Source organism: Podarcis muralis, chromosome 10, assembly GCF_964188315.1.
Source record: "Podarcis muralis chromosome 10, rPodMur119.hap1.1, whole genome shotgun sequence".
In the NCBI taxonomy this organism is placed as follows: domain Eukaryota; kingdom Metazoa; phylum Chordata; class Lepidosauria; order Squamata; family Lacertidae; genus Podarcis; species Podarcis muralis.
This window is the reverse complement of record NC_135664.1, coordinates 77,364,664-77,387,087: the sequence shown is the minus strand read 5'-3', so window position 1 is coordinate 77,387,087 and position 22,424 is coordinate 77,364,664. Positions and strand designations below refer to the sequence as shown.

Here is a 22,424-nt window from a genome sequence, read left to right as displayed (position 1 = left end):
ACTCCGATGCAAAGGGCCCTTGTGGCCACCCCCTCCACACCCAGTTGAGCACCCGGCTGATGGTGCGATCCTGGGCAGATGCGGAGGCCACAGTGGCAGCCGATACAGGCGCTGCCGGAAGATCCTCAATCAGAAGGAGCGATGAAGCTGGAGCCGGGTCTTCCACAAATGCTGGAAGAGGGCAACGGCTGAGGGTGTCGGCATGGCCCATCGATTTCCCCGGGCGAGGAGGCCCAGGAGTGGCTTGTGGTCAGTGATGAGGTCAAAAGTCCTGCCATAGAGGTATTCATGGAACCTCTTCACTCCAGCCACAAGTGCCAATGCCTCCTTGTCGAGCTGGCTGTAATTCCGTTCCGTCGGAGATAGTGTCCTGGAAAAGTAGGCGAGCGGTGCTTCTCTTCCATCTGGAAAACGGTGACTAAGGACAGCCCCGATGCCAAAAGGTGAGGCGTCGCAGGCAAGGACCAGCGGCCTGGATTCACTGTACTGTACCAGCACACTTTCTGAAGAAAGGAGAGCCTTGACCGCGTTGAAGGCCGCCGTCTCCCGATGACCCCAGGCCCAAGGCGTCTTAGTGCTAAGGAGTCGGTGAAGAGGCTCAGCCACTGTGGCTTTGTGGGGCAGGAACATGTTATAAAAGTTCAGCAGCCCCAGGAACGCCTGCAACTCCGTTTTGTTCTTTGGAGTGGGGGCCTGCTGGATAGCGCGGATCTTGGATGTGGTTGGATGAAGACCGGAGGCATCGATAAGATAGCCCAGGAACTCTACCTGTGGAACGGCGATCTGGCACTTCTCCCTCTTTACCTTGAGCCCGGCCTCCTGGAACCTGGTCAGCACGGCACGGAGGCGCTCGAACAGCTGCTGGTGTGAGTCTGCAGACACCAAGACGTCATCAAAATATGGTACCACGCCCGGAAGCCCTTGCAGGAGACGCTCCATAAGGCTTTGGAAGATGCCAGGAGCCACACTCACCCCGAACTGCAACCGGCGGCAACGGAATGCCCCCCGGTGGGTGACGATCGTCTGGGCTTCAGTAGTGGCATCATCGACTGGCAGTTGTTGATAGGCTTGGGCAAGGTCCAGCTTAGCGAAGACCTTACCCTCACCCAGGGAATGCAGCAGGTGTTGGACAACAGGAACCGGATAAGCGTGCTGCTGAAGTGCCTTGTTGATCGTGCACTTGTAGTCAGCGCAGATTCTCACCGACCCATCTGGCTTGACAGGCGTGACGATGGGGGTTTCCCACTTTGCGTGGTCAACCGGCTCCAAAACTCCTTGGGCGATCCGGAACCGGCCAACGCCTACCACGGGAATGTCGTTTCCCTGGTAGTCTCTCAGGTGTACGCGGTGAGAGTCGAGTTGCCTTTTGGACACTCTGGGTACCAGTCTTTTGATGGTGCTCCATGACACGATGGACAGGGCAGACCCGGTGTCGATCTCCATGTCACATGGAGCTCCTTCAATGAGCACCGTGACGTTCAGCTTGCGTCGCGTAGGCGAGTCGGTTTGGCCAATCGTGGTTCCAGACGGGCAGCGGCAGTTGGTGAGAGCGAAACAACTTTCCTTGGCAGACTGGAGTGAAGACTTGGACTTGCGAGTCGATGAAGGGGGGGTGTCAGACGGAGCCGATCGGCAGACCTTAGCGATGTGGCCCCTTCTGGAACACCTCCTACAGATGGCGTCTCTGAATCGACACTTGGCACGGGAATGGTTGCCTCTGCAGCCAGCACATTCCGGTTGGCCCTTGGACTTCTGTTGGAACTTCCTGCGCTCCCGCTTTGTCTGGTGCACGTCATCGTCTTCACTGGAGGATGCCTCCTCACTGCTGGCCTCTTCATGATGCACCGGAACTGGCTCCCTAGCAAGACGCGGGCTGCTGGACTTGCGGATCTCCTGGGCGGAGCGTTCAGCAGCTTCTGAGGCCACAGCCTCCTCAATGGCTTTCTGTAGCGTGAGGTCTGGCTTGGCTAGGAGACGCCGTTGCAGATGGATGTCCCGGACCCCGCAGACGATTCGATCCATCAGGGCATCGTCTAAGTCGCGGAACTCACAGTGCATTGCAGCCTGTCGCAGGGCGGTGGTGTAGTTGTTGATTGACTCCCCCTCTGCCTGGTTCCGGTGGTAGAACGCATGGCGGGCAGCAATCTTGGATGGCTTTGGTGCGTAGTGGTTGTGGAGCTTCTCTTGGATCGTGTCCCATGGTGTTGCCTAGACTGCTTCAGGCGCAACCAACGCTCGGGCCGTCTCAAACACCTCAGGCCCACAGAGGCTGAGGAATAGGCCCCGCTTCCGTTCCTTTGATACTGCTGTCAGCTCGTTGGCTTGGAGGTAGCAGTCGAACCGAGCGAGGTAGGAGTCCCATGATTCAGAGGCTGGGGCAAACGGCGGTAGAGGCACAAGTGAAGCCATGATTCCGATGCCGGTGTGAAGGGCGATGGATGGAACACAGTGCTCTAGCCAGAACAGTCAGCTCTGAACTGGTTCTGCCCAGTGATTTCGCTCAGTGATTTCGCTCTGTGATTCAGCTCAGTGATTCAGCTCAGTTCAGAGGCTGGCCGCATCTGGCTGTGCTCTGATGTCCATCCATCCCACCTTCGTCGCCAGTGTTAAGTCGTGGGTTGACATAGCAGCCGGCACAGTGATTTCTTCAAGTAGCTCTTTATTATGGTAAGCTGGAATAGAACTGACTGCGAACAGCTCAGCCGGCCTGTATTTATAGGCAGCCGGCTGTCAACATTGTAACCACAACAGCCCAGAGTTCCCGCCTAAAATAACTGGCGCGGACCTGAGTGAAAACTATCTACAGACCTGAGTGAAAACTATATACAGTATCCCCCTGTTGGCCCAGGGTGAAACTACACTACATAACACCTCTATTTGATTTTTTGTCGCCAAAGTACACTACAGGATCCTGCCCTTGCTGGAGAGATGAAATAGATTGCTTGCCTCTTCTTCCCTTTGGCAAATGACTGTACTGTTGAAATGGTGACGACATCGCACTGGCCTACTTATTCTGAATGTTTGTAAGTGATGCCAATAAAGGTTTGATGATTTGTAACATTGCAACAACTTTAATTCCTTGTATCTGAAGAAGTGTGCATGCACACGAAAGCTCATACCAAGAACTAACTTAGTTGGTCTTTAAGGTGCTACTGGAAGGAATTTTTTTATTTTAACAACTTTAAAGATGTGGGTCCCACTTGTCATTTCCATAACAGTGCAAAAAACCACAGTCACACGCAGACGCACCGTCTTGCATGCTTGAGTAGAGCAACTCCAGGGCATGAGCTAAGTATCAGCGGGGTAGGGGCCACGTGTAGAGCAATTCCCACGCTGAGGTCAAAAACGCACACAGAGGCAGCAGGACTTCTTCAGTAATAGTTTACTGAGCTTTCAAAGCATACAGTTCTCACTGGGTCCCCAGTGAGGCACAAAACTTTGCTCCTGAGAACAAATCCAGTTTCAGCAGTAAAAAAAATACAGCACGCAGGATATCTAAGTCAGGCAGACACAGACCGTCAGAAGGGAGCAAGGGAGGAAAGAGGCTGGAAGGACACAGGGCAAAGGATGTGTGTCTTTTGCTTCCTGTCGCCTGGGAGGGAAGTCAGGAACTCGGCATCTGCAGGGGCTTCACGAAGAAAAGCTTTCTTCTTTTTTTCAAAAAAAATTATTCATTTTATAACACAAATAAAGAACACAAACAGAAAAACAAACAACACAAACAGATTATTCTCTTATCCTTATTTCTCTAAACATTGTTAGGTGGGCTTCCCCGAGTCCCACCTATCTGATTTTCATTTCACTTCTTTAGCAGTTTACATATATCATAGTTTCTAACCATCTTTTTTATCACACTTAAATTAACTTCACATTTTATCGCTTACAAATAATATTATTTTAAAATACACTATCTTCTACTTCTAACCCTACAGCCTATATCCACTTCCAAAGCTATTCTAAGATTTAAATATTAACATATTTTTTCAAATATTCCTTAAGCTTCTTCCAATCTTCTTCCACCATCTCTTCTCTCTGGTCTCAGAGTCTCCCGGTCAGTTTGGCAAATTCCATATAGTCCATCATCTTCATCTGCCATTCTTCGATAGTTGGTAAATCTTGTTTCTTCCAATTCCTTTTTCCACAATTTCTCCCAATCCACCATCATGATATTGTGCCCCACATCCCTGGCCCATTCAATCATGACAGATTTCACTTGTTCATCTCTCGTATGCCATTCCAGCAATAAATTATATATCTTAGATAGGTATTTTGTTTTTGTATCTAATAATTCCATTTCTAGTTTGGATTTCTCTGTTTGAAAACCAATTTTCTTATCCATTTTAAACATTTCATTTATCTGGATGTACTGGAACCAATCATCTAATTTATCTTTCAACGGACCATAAGATTTTAATCTAAATTGGTCCCCTACTTCCATCAAACTATCATTATACTTCAACCATGTATCTTTCATATTCAACCTTTTATGGGTCTTAGCTTCCAATGGTGATATCCATCTGGTGTTTTCCTTTCTAACAAATCTCTGTATCTTATCCAAACATCATCCAAAGATTTTCTAATTATATGATTTTTAAATCCTTTTTGAGCTTTTAGCTTGTCATACCATAAATATGCATGCCAACCAAATACATTATCAAAACCTTCCAAATCCAAAACATTTGTATCTTCCAATAAAAACCATTGTTTCAGCCAGCAAAAGGCTGCAGCTTCAAAGTAAATCCTTAAATCTGGCAGGGAGAAACCCCCCTCTCTTTTCCATCTGTTAATAATTTAAACTTAGTTCTGAGGTTTTCCCCCCTGCCAGATAAATTTAGATAATATCTTTTGCCATTCCTTAAAACAATTCAACTTATCAATGATAGGGAGTACTTGGAACAAAAATAACACCTTAGGCAATACATTCATCTTTATTGCAGAAATTCAGCCCAACAAAGATAGTTTCAACCTTGTACAAATATCCAAATCTCTTTTGATATCTTTCCATAACTTTTCATAGTTGTCTTTGTACAAATGCATTTTTTGCAGTCATATTTACACCCAGATATTTCACCTTTTTCACAAACTTCACCCCTGTGGGTTCCTCTAAATTAAGTTTTTCATGTATCATTATTTCCCCCCCTAAAACTTTGGTTTTATTCTTATTCAATTTGAAACCTGCAACTTGTCCGAACTGTTGAATTATCTTCAGTGCTTTGATTGCACTGATCTCAGGGTCCTGTAAAGTCAATACCAAATCATCAGCAAAGACTTTTAACTTATATTGTTTAGTTCCCACTACTATGCCTTTAACTTCCTCATCATTCCTTATCCTATTCAGCAGCACCTCTAGGACAGAAATAGAAAGCAGGGGGGGGGGGAAGTGGGCACCCTTGCCTGGTTCCCTTCTCAATCCTAATTTCTTCTGAGACCACATTGTTAATTATAATTTTTGCTTTCTGCTCCAAGTAAATTGCATTAATACCATTGAAAATTTTTTTGACTGATCCCCATATTACACAAGTTCTGTTTCATAAAACTCCAAGAAACATTATCAAAGGCTTTCTCTGCATCAATAAACATAAACATTGCTTTAGGATTCTTTTTTGCCTCTAATCTTTCCAGCACATTCCTAATATTATCTTTCATATGCCTCTCATATAAAAAACCTGACTGATCTTTATGTATGTGCTTATTCAAAATCTTCTTCAATCTTGTAGCCAAAATATTTGCAAATATTTTATAATCCACATTCAACAAGGAAATTGGTCGCTGATTCCTTACTTGAGCTCTATCTGTATCTGGTTTGGGTATCAGAGTGATGAAGGCCTCTTTCCAGGACTCGGGTGCTTTGTCCCCCTTTAATATTTTGTTACAAACATCCATCAATGGTTGTATCAGCCAATCCTTAAATATTTTATAATACTTGGAAGTTAAAGCATCAGGTCCCAGTGCTTTGCCTATTTTCATTTGGGCAATAGGAGTATAGCATCTAGATCAAGGGAAGTAATAGTGCCACTGTATTCTGCTCTGGTCAGACCTCACCTGGAGTACTGTGTCCAGTTCTGGGCACCACAGTTCAAGAAGGACACTGACAAACTGGAACGTGTCCAGAGGAGGGCAACCAAAATGGTCAAAGGCCTGGAAACAATGCCTTATGAGGAACGGCTAAGAGAGCTGGGCATGTTTAGCCTGGAGAAGAGGAGGTTAAGGGGTGATATGATAGCCATGTTCAAATATATAAAAGGATGTCACATAGAGGAGGGAGAAAGGTTGTTTTCTGCTGCTCCAGAGAAGCGGACACGGAGCAATGGATCCAAACTACAAGAAAGAAGATTCCACCTAAACATTAGGAAGAACTTCGTGACAGTAAGAGCTGTTGGACAGTGGAATTTGCTGCCAAGGAGTGTGGTGGAGTGTCCTTCTTTGGAGGTCTTTAAACAGAGGCTTGACAACCATATGTCAGGAGTGCTCTGATGGTGTTTCCTGCTTGGCAGGGGGTTGGACTCGATGGCCCTTGTGGTCTCTTCCAACTCTATGATTCTAATTGCCCCTTCAGCTTCTTGTCTTGTAACCAGTTCATTTAGTAGGCTTGTTTTGTCCGCTGGAATTTTCTGCAATCCATTTTTGTCCAAAAACTGTTCCATTTTATCCATTTTTCCTTTTTGTAAAGCTGCTTATAGTACTTTTGAAAACATTTTCTAATCTCTGTTGGGTTCTCAATATTCTTACCATCCTCCATAATATTAATTATTGTACTCTCTTTCTGTCTCCAAGCCAATAATTTTCTGCATTTATTTGCCGATGCAAAAGTCTTTTGTTTCATCAATATAATTTTCCATTCAATTTCTTGGTTTACTATTTGTGAAGACTAAGATTGTAATGGTTTAATTTCCTTTTGAATCTGTTGATTTTTTGGGTTACATCTTAGCTTTTTCTCTTTCTCCTTTGAGACAGAACTTTTTCCTTTTGCTCATTCTGATAGAATTCTGTTGAATCAAAATACCTGGCATTACCACTTTACTTGCACCCCTTGCTTCAATTCCAGGATTCAGGTTCAATTCAAAATAGTCCTTTAGGGTCTTTTGAGCTTTATTTACGATCAATTCGTTTCTCAGTAAAACATCATTCATCTGCCATCTAAAAGTACCCTGTAGAGACAATTTTAACTCTGTCAACACAGCACTATGATCAGAACAAGTCCTTGGGCAAATCTCTGATTTAGTGACTCTTGAGGTCAGGTCTTTAGTTAGCTGTCAGGGAATTGGAGGCTGTGAAAGAGCTGAGGGGGAAGCAGAGAGGCAAGAGTATCTGGTGGCGTGGGAAGGGGCCCCTAGTTCAGAGAATACCTGGGTCCCGGAGAGTTGTATCACTGACGAGGGTCTAGTGGAGGAGTTCCACAATTTCTTCCCCGACAAACCCAAACCCCGGGGTAGATTTTTCCAACAGGTGTTTGGGCCGACGGACGATGAAGAGGATTTCGAGGGATTCCCACCATCTGACGAAGAGGAAAGTGTCTATTGGGGAACACGAGGAACTGTGGGTTTGAGGGAGGACTGGAGGACGGTTTTTGAAGATACGGATGAGGAGGAGGGTAGTTTTCCAGGCTTCACCCCCGCCACTCCGGAGAAGGGTAAATTGGGGGTGGTCGATTCTCCCGAGGGGGAGGGGGCCTTTGAGGAGGGGGTGGATGTCAGGGAATTGGAGGCTGCGAAAGAGCTGAGGGGGAAGCAGAGAGGCAAGTACAGAGAGCCCACGCCGGTAAGTAGCAGTTTCTCTTCCACTTCAGAGGAGGAAGCTGGGAGGGGGGAGCCAGTACTGGGAACCAGCCACTCACAGAGCAGCGGAAGCAAGAGGCGTGGCCTCAGGAAATGGGCTTGCTGGGGGAGGCATAAAAAAAGTCAGGCGATTCATCTGACTCCGAGAGATGAAGTGTGTCTTTGAACTCTTGTAACTGCTTTGAAGCTTAGCAATAAATCTCTTGTACAGAGATGGCTGTGTGCCCGGAGCATTATCTCAGCTAGCTTGTCAGCACAACCCCTACATTAGCCATATATAATCCAAATGTAAAAGGTACACACAATACAGTCCTTTTGATGTTGGAAGAATTGACCGCTAATGCCTCACAGTCTCGCAGCTTCGTATAATCACAGGAAGCTTTTTCTCAGAAGTGTCGCAGCTCCAACCCCCTCATTCTCAGAGCTCAAAAGCAGAACTTTCCAGTGAGGGGGGAGCCCACTTTTGACACCTGCCAGATTCCATGTCCTCAAAATGCTCGATTTGAGGTTTTCCCGGGGGTCTGCTGCGCTGGAGCAGTTTCCCCTGCCTTTGATATACCGAGGTCTCCTCCGATAAAGAGATCTCCAACTGTGATGGCGACCGATCAACCAGAAGCCCTTCATGAAGCAAAGCTTTCTGCCGGCTGCTTTGAGGCAAATGTGCATCCCAGAAACACACACTGTGATCTGTGGTGTATTGCCATATCCATTGTTTTCCAAAGGTTATCACAATGTAGTCTAGAAACTGGTATAGGATGAGATCAATATATGCCCAGCCCTAATCCTCACTCACCACCAGAAATACAGATTCACCCTCTCCCCCTCACTATCAAAAGGTACCTTACATCTAAAATTATACTCATTATTGTGGGATATTACCTTCATTATTTCATTACTATACAGTTTTACATATAAACACCAGAACAAATACATGACATGCTTTGAAGATGGATTTTCTGCTGAGTTCATTGCTGTGAAGAAGAGTAAACTCTGAAAGGAACCCGTTCCTCACTCCATACATTTTAATGGGTTCTCCACTCTGAGAAGAAGAAGAAGAGTTTGGATTTGATATCCCGCTTTATCACTACTCGAAGGAGTCTCAAAGTGGCTAACATTCTCCTTTCCCTTCCTCTGTGAGGTGAGTGGTGCTGAGACAATTCAAAGAAGTGTGACTGGCCCAAGGTCACCCAGCAGCTGCATGTGGAGGAGTGGAGACGCAAACACGGTTCCCCAGATTACGAACCACTCTTAACCACTACACCACACTGGCTCTTAGATGTTCCTTAAACACTCCATTATAACTAAAGCACTTTCTGCAATCTTTCCCTTTAATCAGCTTCTCCTCTTTGAGGGTTGATGGGTTTGTAGGGTGTCAACTGTTAAAGTTCTCCCTGTCCATGAGTCTGTGGATGTAGGACTTCCACTAGGACTGAACCTCAATATACTTTCCTGATATTTATATGGTTTGTCTTTTGTGTGAGTTTGTTGACATAAATCAAGGCTTCCACTCTGACTGAAGCTCCTTCCACAGGCCATACATTTAAACAGTTTCTGCCCTGTGTGTCTGCTGATGTCTTCTAAGGTGTCCATTCTGACTGAAGCTCTTTCCACACTCCATACATTTAAATCGTTTCTTACCGATGTGAGTCTGTTGATGTACTCTCAGGTTTCCACTATAACTGAAGCTCTTTCCACACTCCATACATTTAAAAGGTTTCTCTCCTGTGTGAGTCCGTTGATGTTGTCTAAGGTATGCACTCTGACTGAAGTTCTTTCCACAATCGACACATTTATATGGTTTATGCCCTGTATGAGTCCGTTTATGTTGTCTAAGGTGTCCACTCTGACTGAAGTTCTTTCCACACTCCATACACTGAAACGGTTTCATCCCTGTGTGAGTTCGTTGATGTGTTCTAAGGCTTCCACTATCACTAAAACTCTTTCCACACTCCATACATTTATATGGTTTCTCCCCTGTGTGAGTCCGTTGATGTTGTCTAAGGCCTGCATCGTAACTAAAGCTCTTTCCACACTCCATACATTTAAATGGTTTCTCTCCTGTGTGAGTCCGTTGATGTTGTCTAAGGCCTGCATCGTAACTAAAGCTCTTTCCACACTCCATACATTTAAATGAATACATTTAAATTTAAATGAAGAACTGCTAAGGGAGCTGGGCATGTTTAGCCTGGAGAAGAGGAGGTTAAGGGGTGATATGATAGCCATGTTCAAATATATAAAAGGATGTCACATAGAAAGGTTGAAGGGAGAAAGGTTGTTTTCTGCTGCTCCAGAGAAGCGGACACGGAGCAATGGATCCAAACTACAAGAAAGAAGATTCCACCTAAACATTAGGAAGAACTTCCTGACAGTAAGAGCTGTTCAACAGTGGAATTTGCTGCCAAGGAGTGTGGTGGAGTCTCTTCCTTTGGAGGTCTTTAAGCAGAGGCTTGCCAACCATATGTCAGGAGTGCTCTGATGGTGTTTCCTGCTTGGCAGGGGGTTGGACTCGATGTCCCTTGTGGTCTCTTCCAACTCTATGATTCTATGATTCTATGAAATGGTTTCTCTCCTGTGTGAGTCCGTTGATGTTGTCTAAGGTGTCCACTCTGACTGAAGTTCTTTCCACACTCCATACATTTAAATGGTTTCTCTCCTGTGTGAGTCCGTTGATGTTGTCTAAGGCCTGCATCGTAACTAAAGCTCTTTCCACACTCCATGCATTTAAATGGTTTCTCCCCTGTGTGAGTCCGTTGATGTGATTTAACCTCTCCACTCTGACTGAAGCTCTTTCCACACTCCATACATGTATATGGTTTCTCCCCTGTATGAGTCCGTTGATGCATTCTAAGGTTTCCAACCTGAATGAAGCTCTTTCCACACTCCATACATCTAAATGGTTTCTCACCTGTGTGAGTTTGATGGTGTAAAGTTAGGTGCGCATTTTGACTAAAGCTCTTTCCACACTCCATGCATTTAAATGGTTTCTCCCCAGTGTGAGTCCGTTGATGTTGTCTAAGGTTTGAACTGAAACTGAAGCTCTTTCCACACTCCATACATTTAAATGGTTTCTCTCCTGTGTGAAAATGTTGATGTTTTCTAAGGGTTCCATTATCACTAAAGCTCTTTCCACAAGCCATGCATTTAAACGGTTTCTCCCCTGTATGTGTACGTTGATGTATTCTAAGGTTTCCATTCTGACTGAAGCTCTTTCCACACTCCATACATTTAAATGGTTTCTCCCCTGTGTGAATCCGTTGATGTGTTTTAAGGTCTCCATTCTGACTGAAGCTCTTTCCACACTCCATACATTTAAATGGTTTCTCCCCTGTGTGAATCCGTTGATGTAGTCTAAGGCTTCCATTGTTACTAAAGCTCTTTCCACATTCAATACATTTAAATGGTTTCTCCCCTGTGTGAGTCCGTTGATGTAGTCTAAGGCTTCCACTATGACTAAAGCTCTTTTCACACTCGATACATTGATATGGTTTCTCCCCTGTGTGAGTCCGTTGATGTTTTCTAAGATATCCTCTGTTCCTAAAGCTCTTTCCACACACGATACACTTATATGGTTTCTCCCCTGTGTGAGTCCGTTGATGATTTCTAAGGTCTCCATTCTGACTGAAGCTCTTTCCACACTCCATACATTTAAATGGTTTCTCCCCTGTGTGAGTCCTTTGGTGTAATTTAAGGTTTCCACTCCGACTGAAGCTCTTCCCACACTCCCTGCATTGGAATCCTTTCTTACCCATGGCAGTCCGCTGATGTATTCTAGGTTTTTCACTATCAGTGAAACTCTTTCCACACTTCAAATCTTTAAAAGGTTTCTCTCCTGTGAGTTTGTTGATGTGAGCTATGTGTGCTCATTCAGTGAAGCATATTCCACATTTCTCACATTTCAATGTCTATTCCCGTCCCCTGGAATTCTGACATTCTTCTGTAACACCTTCTTCAGAGTGGGCAGAGAGGAAGTCCTTTTTGGATTCCAAGGAAGAGAACAAAGGGAAAAGAACAAATCAAACACCATTTGCCCCTTCTCTTATTTCACACATCTCCTACATTCCCCCGCTTCCTACCCATGTTCCCAATTTTTATGAAATAATAATAATAATAATAATAATAATAATAATAATTTATTATTTATACCCTGCCCATCTGGCTGGGCTTCCCCAGCCACTCTGGGCAGCTTCCAGAAAAACATTAAAATACTGTAATACATCAAACATTAAAAGCTTCCCTAAAAAGGGCTGCCTTCAGATGTCTTCTAAAAGTCTGGTAGTTGTTTATCTCTTTGACATCTGGTGGGAGGGCGTTCTACAGGGAGGGTGCCACTACCGAGAAGGCCCTCTGCCTGGTTCCCTGTAACTTTGCTTCTCGCAGTGAGGGAACCGCCAGAAGGCCCTCAGAGCTGGACCTCAGTGTCCAGGCAGAACAATGAGGGGTGGAGACGCTCCTTCAGGTATACTGGACCGAGGCCGTTTAGGGCTTTAAAGGTCAGCACAAACACTTTGAATTGTGCTCGGAAACGTACTGGCAGCCAATGTAGGTCTTTCAAGACCGGTGTTATGTGGTCTCGGTGGCCGCTCCCAGTCCCCAGTCTAGCTGCTGCATTGTGGATTAGTTTTAGTTTCTGGGTCACCTTCAAAGGTAGCCCCACGTATAGCGCATTGCAGTCCAAGCGGGAGATAACCAGAGCATGCACCACTCTGGCAAGGCAGTCCACAGGCAGATAGGCTCTCAGCCTGCGTACCAGATAGAGCTGGTAGACAGCTGTCCTGGACACAGAATTGACCTGCGCCTCCATGGACAGCTGTGAGTCCAAAATGACTCCCAGGCTGCGCACCTGGTCCTTCAGGGGCACAGTTACCCCATTCAGGACCAGGAAATCCTCCACACCTGCCCGCCTCCTGTCCCCCAAAAGCAGTACTTCTATCTTGTTAGGATTCAACCTCAATCTGTTAGCCACCATCCATCCTCCAACCGCCACCAGACACTCACACAGGACCTTCACTGCCTTCACTGGTTCTGATTTGAAAGAGAGGTAGAGCTGGGTATCACCCACATATGGATGAACACCCAGCCCAAACCCCCTGATGATCTCTCCCAGCGACTTCATGTAGATGTTGAAAAGCATGGGGGAGAGTACAGAATCCTGAGGCACCCCACAAGTGAGAGCCCAGTGGTCTGAACACTCATCCCCCACCACCACTTTCTGAACACGGACCAGGAGGAAGGAGCGGAACCACTGTATGACAGTGCCCCCAGCTCCCAGCCCCTCAAGACGGTCCAGAAGGATGTTATGCTCAATGGTATCAAAGGCCGCTGACAGATCCAGCAGAACTAGGAAACCTTTGTCCCTAGCCCATCAGAGATCATCAACCAGTGCGACCAAGGCAGTTTCAGTCCCATGATGAGGCCTGAATCCCAACTGGAAGGGATCCAAATGGTCCGCTTCTTCCAGGCGTGCCTGGAGTTGTTCAGCAACTACTCGCTCAATCACCTTGCCCAAGAATGGAATATTTGAGACTCAGCGATAGTTGGGCATCGTGGCCGCATCTAAAAATGGTTTTTTAAGAAGCGGTTTAAGAACTGCCTCTTTCAGCGGGTCTGGAAAGGCTCCCTCACGGAGGGAAGCATTCAGCACCCCATGAAGCCCATTGCCCAGCCCTTCCCGGCTAGCTTTTATAAGCCAGGATGGGCAAGGATCCAGGAGACAAGTGGTTGGTTTCACTCGTCCAAGCAGTCTGTCCACATCATTGGGGGTAACAGGTTGGAATTGATCCCACACAACTTGACTAGACAGACTCTAGCACTCTCCCGCCCCGGCCCTGATGCCACGGTGGAGTCTACCTGAGCGACTTGAGTGACCTGAGTGAATCTGAGCGACTTTATCTGAAAAAAACTTTGCAAAATCATTGCAGGAGATCATGTGGGCTGCACTGAGCCCTGATGGAGCAGGTGGTTCTGCTAAATTGCGAACCACCTGAAAAAGTCTCCTGCTGCTGTTTTCTGCAGATGCAATAGAGGCGGTGAAGAAAGTAGTTTTCGCCGTCACTACCGCAACTTGGTAGGCTCAACATTCGGCTCTAACCCGTGTCCGGTGAGCTTCAGAATGGGTCATCCGCCACCGGTGCTCTAGCCAAATCGGTCCCACCTCCCTGCAGAGGGGAAGGATCGCGGAGAAGTCCAGTTGCACCAGGAAGTGATCTGACCATGGCACTTCTTTTGTATTGCTTTTACCTAGTGTCAGATCACAAACATCCATAGAGGTAAGCACCAGGTCCAAGGCATGTCCGCGGCTATGGGTTGGGCCAGACTTATTCAAGGACAGCCCCATGGAGGCCATGCTTTCCACAAAGTCCCAAGCGGCCCCTTGTAAGGTCGTCTCGGCATGGATGTTAAAATCCCCTAGGACAACCAAACTAGGTGTCTCCAGGAGAACATCCGCCATGACCTGAAGCAGCTCGGGCAGGGAATCCTTGGTGAAGCAGGGGGGGGGGGTTGGTACACCAAAAGGAATCCTGTACTGCCCCTATTGCCCAACTTCCAGAACATGCACTCAGAAAACTGGGTCTTCCCAATAGGACGCCTGGTGCAAACTAATGACTTCCTAAAAATCACTGCAACCCCCCCTCCCCGCCCACATGACCTGGGTTGCTGTGTGTAAGAGAAACCTGGCGGACAAGCAGCGGCAAGGACAGGCCCATCTGCTTCACCCAACCAGGTCTCTGTCACACATGCCAGGTCAAGTCCTCCATCCATGATCAAGTCATGGATCACAATGGTTTTATGGATCATTGACCTGGCATTGCACAGCAGCACCTTCAGGTTGTGTGGGTATCCCTTTGCTGATTCCAGTATCCTGTCTGGTCAAGACCAGACCTGGAGGCAGGGATAGTCCTCAAACAATGACTAAGCCCGCTTCCTCGGTAATGACGTGGTCTGGTCTTAGCGTAGCTCCTCCTCCTACCCGTGATCACTGAGGTTGGTTGTCCCAGTACATCCCCCCCGTGGAACCTGCCCCAGCCATTTTGTTTGTTGGGACCCACTCGCAGGCAGCCCTGACCCCTCCCCTTAAAATCAAATTAAAACCTATACAAAAAACAAACTAACAAAACAATAAAACAAAAACAAAAAAGAGAATGTTACAAACACACCATAATTAAATTAAATAAATTTCCGCACCCAACTAAACACCACCCCACTCCTCTTACGCACAGCAAATGAAAAAGCAATGTCATCAAATGATAGTAATGCAGCAGCAACCTTTCCTAATCCTCAAACATCATTAATAGCACAGCATGATCTTGGAATACAGCCTTTTCAAATCACTTGTTTCCTCACAGGAAAGGCAGCTGCTCTCTGTCCGTGAACAGGCCCTCTCTTTCTCTGGTCCATCGTTCCTTTGGACATTCCCCATCCTCTGCATCATAAAGACACTGAGGTCCAGCTCCGAGGGCCTTCTGGCGGTTCCCTCATTGTGAGAAATGAGGTTACAGGGAACCAGACAGAGGGCCTTCTCGGTAGTGGCGCCCGCCCTGTGGAACACCCTCCCTTCAGATGTGAAGGAAATAAGCAGCTATCTTATCTTTAAAAGACATCTGAAGGGAGGTTTTTAATATTTAATGCTGTACTGTTTTAAACATTTGATTGGGAGCTGCCCAGAGTGGCTGGGGAAACTCAGTCAGATGGGCGGGGTATAAATAATAAATTATTATGATTATATTATTATAATCCTTCATCCAGCCCTGTTTCCACCTCTAGATTTTCATGAATCACCTGCACAGTCCCACTGCCCTCAGGAGGTCCATGTGGACCATTATGTGAGACCCAGGTCTACATCCTTTCCAGGGACTGTGGTCTGGGTCAGTCAGAGAACTAGTGACAAGGCTTGGTGCTTGGGGTCAGCTGAATGGGTGCTCAGGGAAGCTCCTGTTCTTGGAGATGGACCTCTGTCCTCATGCCTTGCATTGCATGGAGAGAGCAGGAGAAGCAGAAGGAAAGCAGCTGGCAAATGGGAATCCCAGACGGAAACACCCACCCCAATTGTTCCTTATAATAATGATGTGCTGCCTGATCTCGTGCCTGTCTTCTGACTATCCTAAAATGACACTGAAAAAGCTGGATATTCAAGGCAAATGGAAAACTGTACTTAGTGAAAACTTCAACCTTGAATATGTAGTGTTGATTTATTGATGGCCTGAAGTTGTGATATTTCCAGAGACATGAATTTATTCCTGTTCTGTCTTAAATATCATAATTATATTATGTCATGGGGTGTTGGGGAGCAGTAGGTCCTTTGCTGGGGGACATGTCATGCACCTTATGGGGTAATTTATCCACCACTGGTCCCCACTCTGCACTCAGCTCTCACCTGTGGCTTCCAGAAGCTGTCAGGGGCCATGATCCCAGGAATGGCTTCAACTGGCTGGCAAAACCAGGTGAGGATTGTTGACGGGTCTCAAATCCTTGGTGGGTTGGGGAATTCTGCTGCCGGTGATGGCAGGCCCTGGTGGATGGAGAGGAGGAGAAGAACAGTGAATCCCACAGTCTAAAAGGCAGATTCTGCCCATTCTGCAGAGGAAAGTGAAGGGCAGATGGGATCGTCAACCGGGGAAGGGAGCCCATCAAGAAGGAAAACTCTGGTCCTAAACCTTCACTGCCTCGTGACTTATCTTCAGGAGAAGAAAAGGCTATGGAGGAAAACCTCCACAAATCCAGAGTGGAGTCTCTAAGATGGTTGGATGGTGTCCTGCACACCTCCTCCAGCCACTCCTGCAGCCAAGCTGGTGCCTAACGTACTGCTCTGCTTTCCTTGGGACCATATCAGCCAGGCTGAGAAAGGGATCTTGTTGTCTAGGCAGCCCAGGACCCCCAAACACACTGTCCAGCCTGGCAGTACTGCTAACACAGCAGTTTCAGGCAGAGAGATGAGCTCAGACCTGTGTATCAAAGTCTCTCTGATGTGGAACAAGGAAAAGAAGAAGTGCTGTTTACATCAAACCGCCTTGAACCTGTTGCGCAATAAACTTGGATCTTCTGCAGGTTGCTCCTGTCTTCGGCTGAGCTCATTTTCCTCCGCAGGGACCCGCGGACTTAGTCCGACGAGCTGGGTGGCTGAGCAGCCTCGCACCCAGACTTTACCGTAACAATATGAACAGCGATTGGCTAACATATAAGGATTTAGTAGAGGAAACAAGTAGTGATCCGAAAATAAAGGGCCTAAACGAATTGAAACAGAAGGGAATAACCTGGCTGGAGTATTATCAATTAAAAGCCGCCCTTGAAAAGGAGAAAAGAACCAAAAGATTTGACAAAAAAATATCCTATCTGGAGAAGGATATGTACTTTTGAATTGGCAAAGAAAGGAGGAAGATATCCAAGAAATTACAGTAAAATGGGAGAGGGACCTGGGACATACGATCAAACCCAATATTTGGAACGAATCATGGACTAAAAATATAAAATTCACGGCTTGTTTCCTTATAAGGGAAAATCTTATGAAAATCTACTATAGGTGGTACCTGACCCCTGTAAAACTTGCAAAAATAAATAAATCAAATAATAACAAGTGCTGGCGATGTATGGAACAGATAGGAACATACTACCATATGTGGTGGTCCTGTCTAGAGATACAAAGATTTTGGAACATGATTTATGAAGAGATAAAGAGAGTGATAAAAACTACATTTAGCAAGAATTTTTGCTCTAAGACTGCCTTTCAAATCAAGTGGTTGCCCCCGTTTCCACCTCTAGATCTTCATGAACCCACCCCAATGGTGCTTAATAATGATGATGTGCTGCCTGAACTCGAGCCCGTCTTCTGACTATCCTAAAGTGACACTGAAAAGCAGGACATAACTGTACTTAATCGTAGATAGCCGTGTTGGTCTGACACAGTTGAAGTGAAAAAGAATAGTCCAGTAGCACCTTAGGGACCAACTAAGTTTCTTCTAGGTATAAGCTTTCGTGTGCATGCACACTTCCTCATATAGTGAAGGGTAGTAGGAGTACCCTTCTGAGAAAAACCCCACCCCACCCTCCCACGACATACAAGGGTCTGGTGACATCTGTGTCAGTGTATCTGAAGAAGTGTGCATGAACACGAAAGCTTATGCTCAGGACAATCTTATTTGGTCTCTAAGGTCCTACTGGGCTATTTTTTTATTTTTTTATTTCAAGTGCGTCAGACCAACACGGCTACCTACCTGAATCGAGATGTCATGGGGTGTTGGGGAGCTGTAGTTCCTTTGGTGGGGGACATGTCCTGCACCTTCTGGGTTCATTTTCCCACCCTTGGTCCCCACCCTGCACTCAGCTCTCACCTGTGGCTTCCAGAAGCTGTCAGCATGCAACAGGGCTTCAAGCAACGGCTTCAACCGGCCGGCTAACCCAGGTGAGGAAAGCTGGTGGGTCTCAAATCCTTGGGGGGCTGGGGAATTCTGCTGCACCTGAAGTCAAGCCCTGGTGGATGGAGAGGAGGAGAACAACCGTGAATCCCACAGTCCAGAAGGCAGACTCTGCCCGTGCAGAAGAGGAAAGAGAAGGGCAGGTGGGGCACGTCCACCTGGAGGCTTGTTATCTAGTCCCAGGGTTACTCTGACATTGAATTATATATAAATTACAGTATTGAAATGCGCCTGCTCCCACTTCCTATTCTGCTATTACTCTACTCTGCTTGTCTGTTTCTTACTTGAGTGCTGTTTTGGTTTGCTAAGTCAGGGTTTTACTGCGAGTTACATTTTTGCTAAGTTTTGGGTCCTGTCATGCTTATCTGTCTTCAGTAATAAATTTCTCAGCTGATTTTTTTCCCTGCCTCTTAGTGTTTTCTCCTACTCTGCTAACTATACATCGATCATTATGGAGGAGCAAGATCTGCAACCCAAAGCCCTCATCAGCCTCGGCCCTGTGGACCTGAAGGAGCATCTTTACCCCAATCGTTCAGTCCGGACAGGGAGGTCCGCCTCCGAGAGTCTTCTGCTGGTTCCCTTGCAGTTAGAAGTGAAGTTTCAGGGAACCAGGCAGAGGGCCTCCTGCCCCATGGAATGCCCTCCCTTCAGAGGGCAAGGAGGTAGGCAACCATCTGTCATTTAGAAGACAGCTGTATCAGGAGGTTTTTAATTTTTGGATGTTTTACAGTCTTGTATATGTTCTGTAGGGACACAGGTGGTGTTCTGTAGGGACACAGCCTAGGACTTGCCGATCAGAAGGTTGGCGGTTCAAATCCCCGCAATGACAGGGTGAGCTCCCGTTGCTCGGTCCCTGTTCCTGCCAACCTAGCAGTTCGAAAGCAGATCAAAGAGCAAGTAGATAAATAGGTACGGCTCCGGCAGGAAGGTAAACGGCGTTTCCGTGCGCTGCTCTGGTTCGCCAGAAGCAGCTTAGTCATGCTGGTCACATGACCCGGAAGCTGCACACCGGCTCCCTCGGCCAATAAAGCGTGATGAGTGCCGCAACCCCAGAGTTGGCCGCAACTGGACCTAATGGTCAGGGGTCCCTTTACCTTTACCTATATGTACTGTAACGTCTAGAGTGGTGCCTCGGGTTACAGGCGCTTCAGGTTACAGACTCTTATAACTCAGAAATACTACCTTTTGTTAACTACTTTGCTTCAGGATGAGGACAGAAATCATGTTCCGGTGGCGCGGTGGCAGCAGCAGGCCCAATTAGCTAAAGTGGTGCTTCAGGTTAAGAACACTTTCAGATTAAGAACGGAGCTGTAGAACAAATTCAGTTCTTAACCCGAGGTACCACTGTACTATTATTATCATCTTGTGATTTTTTGTAGTTATTTTGGAATTCGTACTGCAATATTTGCTTATGAAATGTTATGGGTGGAGAAAATCACAGGGTTCCCGTAAACTATAATCCCACCCACAAACTCTCATTCACATATAGTCTGTAAATTTGGGGGGGGGGGTCACACACCTCACCTGTGCTAATACTGGCAGTCTTTGGCCTGCACAGGCAAACCCGGTGTGTAGAGCCTCCAGCCCCAGGCACTGTCTATCATGAAATTGGGTCCTTTGACTGGGAAGATTCATGCAGTCACTGTCATCGGATGATGATGGGTTGTATCTCAGCTTGTCAGTCACTCTGACATTGGCTACAAAGAATGAGAGGAACAGAAATGCTTTTGAGGTGCAACTTCTGTATCAATCCTGAGAGCCATTCCATGGACTCTGCACCCCTGTTTCTGATGACAGGTGTACATTATTCTCATCCTCAGCGGAAAAGACATTAAAGATGGAAGCCTGAGAGAGAGGAAAAGGTTTCTGGCTGCTTCCTGGGTGGGATTGCGGAAACCTAGAGCCGCTTCTGAGAAGGCCTCCCCCCTCCCCTCTTCCTCTCGGGATTTCCTCTCCTCTCCAGGGGACCAGAGGTTGGACTGGGCAGGATGGCTGTGTCTGGACAGGGCAGGGACTTATGGGGTGGGAAGAGGATGGAGATTGCAGGAAGGAAGGGGTGGGGGGACAGGACCCCCACTTTCCAGGGATCCCTCTGTGGTCGTCTTGAAAGGGGGGGTTGATTCCTGGGCGGGAGAGAGAAGCCTAGGCGGCCCCTCCGGAGATTCCCCAAGGAAGCCACGATGGAGATGTCCCCCCCCCCCCAAGGACTGGTCTTCCTCCTCCCCACCCCCCTATTCTTAGCTTCCTTGCCCAGGGGGTGCCCCCTCCTCCCCCTCCCATCCCGGAGTTTCCTCTGCACCCAGATGGCCCCTTGGCTCACCCCTCGCCAGGCGCGACCCATCTCTCCGTCCCTATTGCCCCCCCAACGGGAGCAGGGGAGGGGACAGAGGGGTCTCTATCCAGGCGTCTCCCGCACCCATTAACCCTTTCCCAGCCCGCTTCTCTCCGCGCCCCAGGGATGCCTGCGTGGGGGAAACGGGGCTAGGGAGTCCTCGTGGGTGGGCGCCCCATCTCCGCCCCTTCGCAGCACGCGTGCCGGGATCCAGGCCCCACGGAAGGCGCTTTGGGGAGCTGGCGGGGTCTCTGGGTCCTCTTCTCCCCTCTCCCCCCCCCCCGCGACCCCTTTACCTCTTTCTCCTCGCTCCCGATTCTCCTTTCCTGCAACATCCACGGGGGGGGTCCCCTGCCTCCTCCCTCCCCTTTCAGAAAGCGCTCCCTCCCAGCTTTGGGGCAGAGCAGCAATCCGGAGTGGAAGCTCCACTTCCGGGAGAAACAGGCAGGTTGGGAGGGGGGCTCACCCCCCCCATTCCTGGAACAGAAGCCGGATTGGAGGAGGAGGAAGGAGGGGTGGGATGTTTGGGGGCGGGATCTGTGGTTGTGGGGCGGGGTGAGAGGAGGATGTGCCGGGAGGGGAGGGAAAGAATTGAGGGGGGGAGAGGAATGTTTTCCCCTCCCCCTTCCTTCTGGAATCAGCAGAGCGGGGGAGGAGCTGATCCCGGAGATCCGGCTGCAAAGTGGGTCCCGTCCCTCCTACAAGATTTGCATTGCAACATCCTCCCCTCCCCCACCCCAGCCACGAGCTTAGATCCCTCCGTTTTTTAGGTCTTGGTGCTGTTCAAACCAGGAATGGGGGGCAGCTAAACGACTCCCCCCAAATCCCAGCTCCCCACCCCAGCCTCTGACTCAGGCCAGGACAAGGACCGTGGACACAGGCCCCGTCCCTGCACAACAGCCAAGAGGCTCAGAAAAGCAGCCGATACAATTGGAGCCAGAAGCGGATTCCAAAATCTGAGGGATCCCTTGGACCAGAAACAAGGAGACCAGCCAGGAAGAGGAGAGCAAAAGAGCAGCCAGTAGGTCTTGATGGAAGACTGTCGCCACAGGACTCCCCCCTGCCCCCAGGTGGAACAAGATGGAAGCCCCCAACAAAAGAAGACCCCAACTTTTATTAGCTGCTAATCCCCCAAGCTACACCCCCAAGACTATATCATGACTACATCATGTCTGCACCATTGAGACATCACAAAGAGGAGGGGTTCAGGGACAAGAAGAAGAAGAAGAGTTTGGATTTGGTATCCCGCTTTATCACTACCCTAGGGAGTCTCAAAGCGGCTAACATTCTCCTTTCCCTTCCTCCCCCACAACAAACACTCTGTGAGGTGAGTGGGGCTGAAAGACCTCAGAGAAGTGTGACTTCTCCGAAGGAGGAGGAGTTATGGTGGTAACCTGAGGGTCTTGTCACCTGTCCGGTTCCTTCTTTCTCCTCCCCAGGATTACATTCCTGAGGACAAAGAGTTCACTGTTTCCTTCCCCCAGAGGGAAGGGCTGGTCGCTGTCCTGTGTTTCAGTCCATACTGAATCCACTTCCATATGCAGGTCCTTTGTGAGTGGAATGATCTTCTGTCTAGGACCAACAAGGTTGGCATGCCAACTGGGTAGGGCTCACTGCGGACAGGTTGGCTGCCTTGTGTCAAGTCTCTCCCCCCTTTGATAGTCTTTCCCTCCTGGTGCAAAATAAAAGTCGAACGGTGCAGATCCAATGTACGGCTGATTTTGTATGAATTTATAACAGAAGCGCCGCTTATGTCGTTTGTGAGTGTGTGTGTGTTGTGTTTGTACAAACTGAGTGATTGGGGGGGGGGGTTTCCTGCAACACATGAATCCCAAAGAAGGGCAGTGCCAAAGAATGCCCCACCTACCGCATAATTGCGCTCATTTCACACTGTTACGGTAAAATCTGGGT

General features: G+C 47.7%; 1 pseudogene across 1 annotated transcript in view; it reads right to left on the bottom strand.

The window, feature by feature from the left end:
• The window catches only part of LOC114605713 (uncharacterized), a 33,621-nt pseudogene extending 12,559 nt beyond the window's left edge, over positions 1-21,062 (bottom strand). Inside the window, exons 1-5 of the transcript XR_013394492.1 lie at positions 20,810-21,062; positions 18,098-18,236; positions 16,147-16,281; positions 10,330-11,746; positions 9,396-9,902 (exon numbers count right to left, since the gene is read on the bottom strand). The product of XR_013394492.1 is annotated as an uncharacterized LOC114605713 (transcript). The remainder of the gene's footprint in view (positions 1-9,395; positions 9,903-10,329; positions 11,747-16,146; positions 16,282-18,097; positions 18,237-20,809) is intronic.
• Between the last annotated feature and the right edge of the window lie 1,362 nt (positions 21,063-22,424).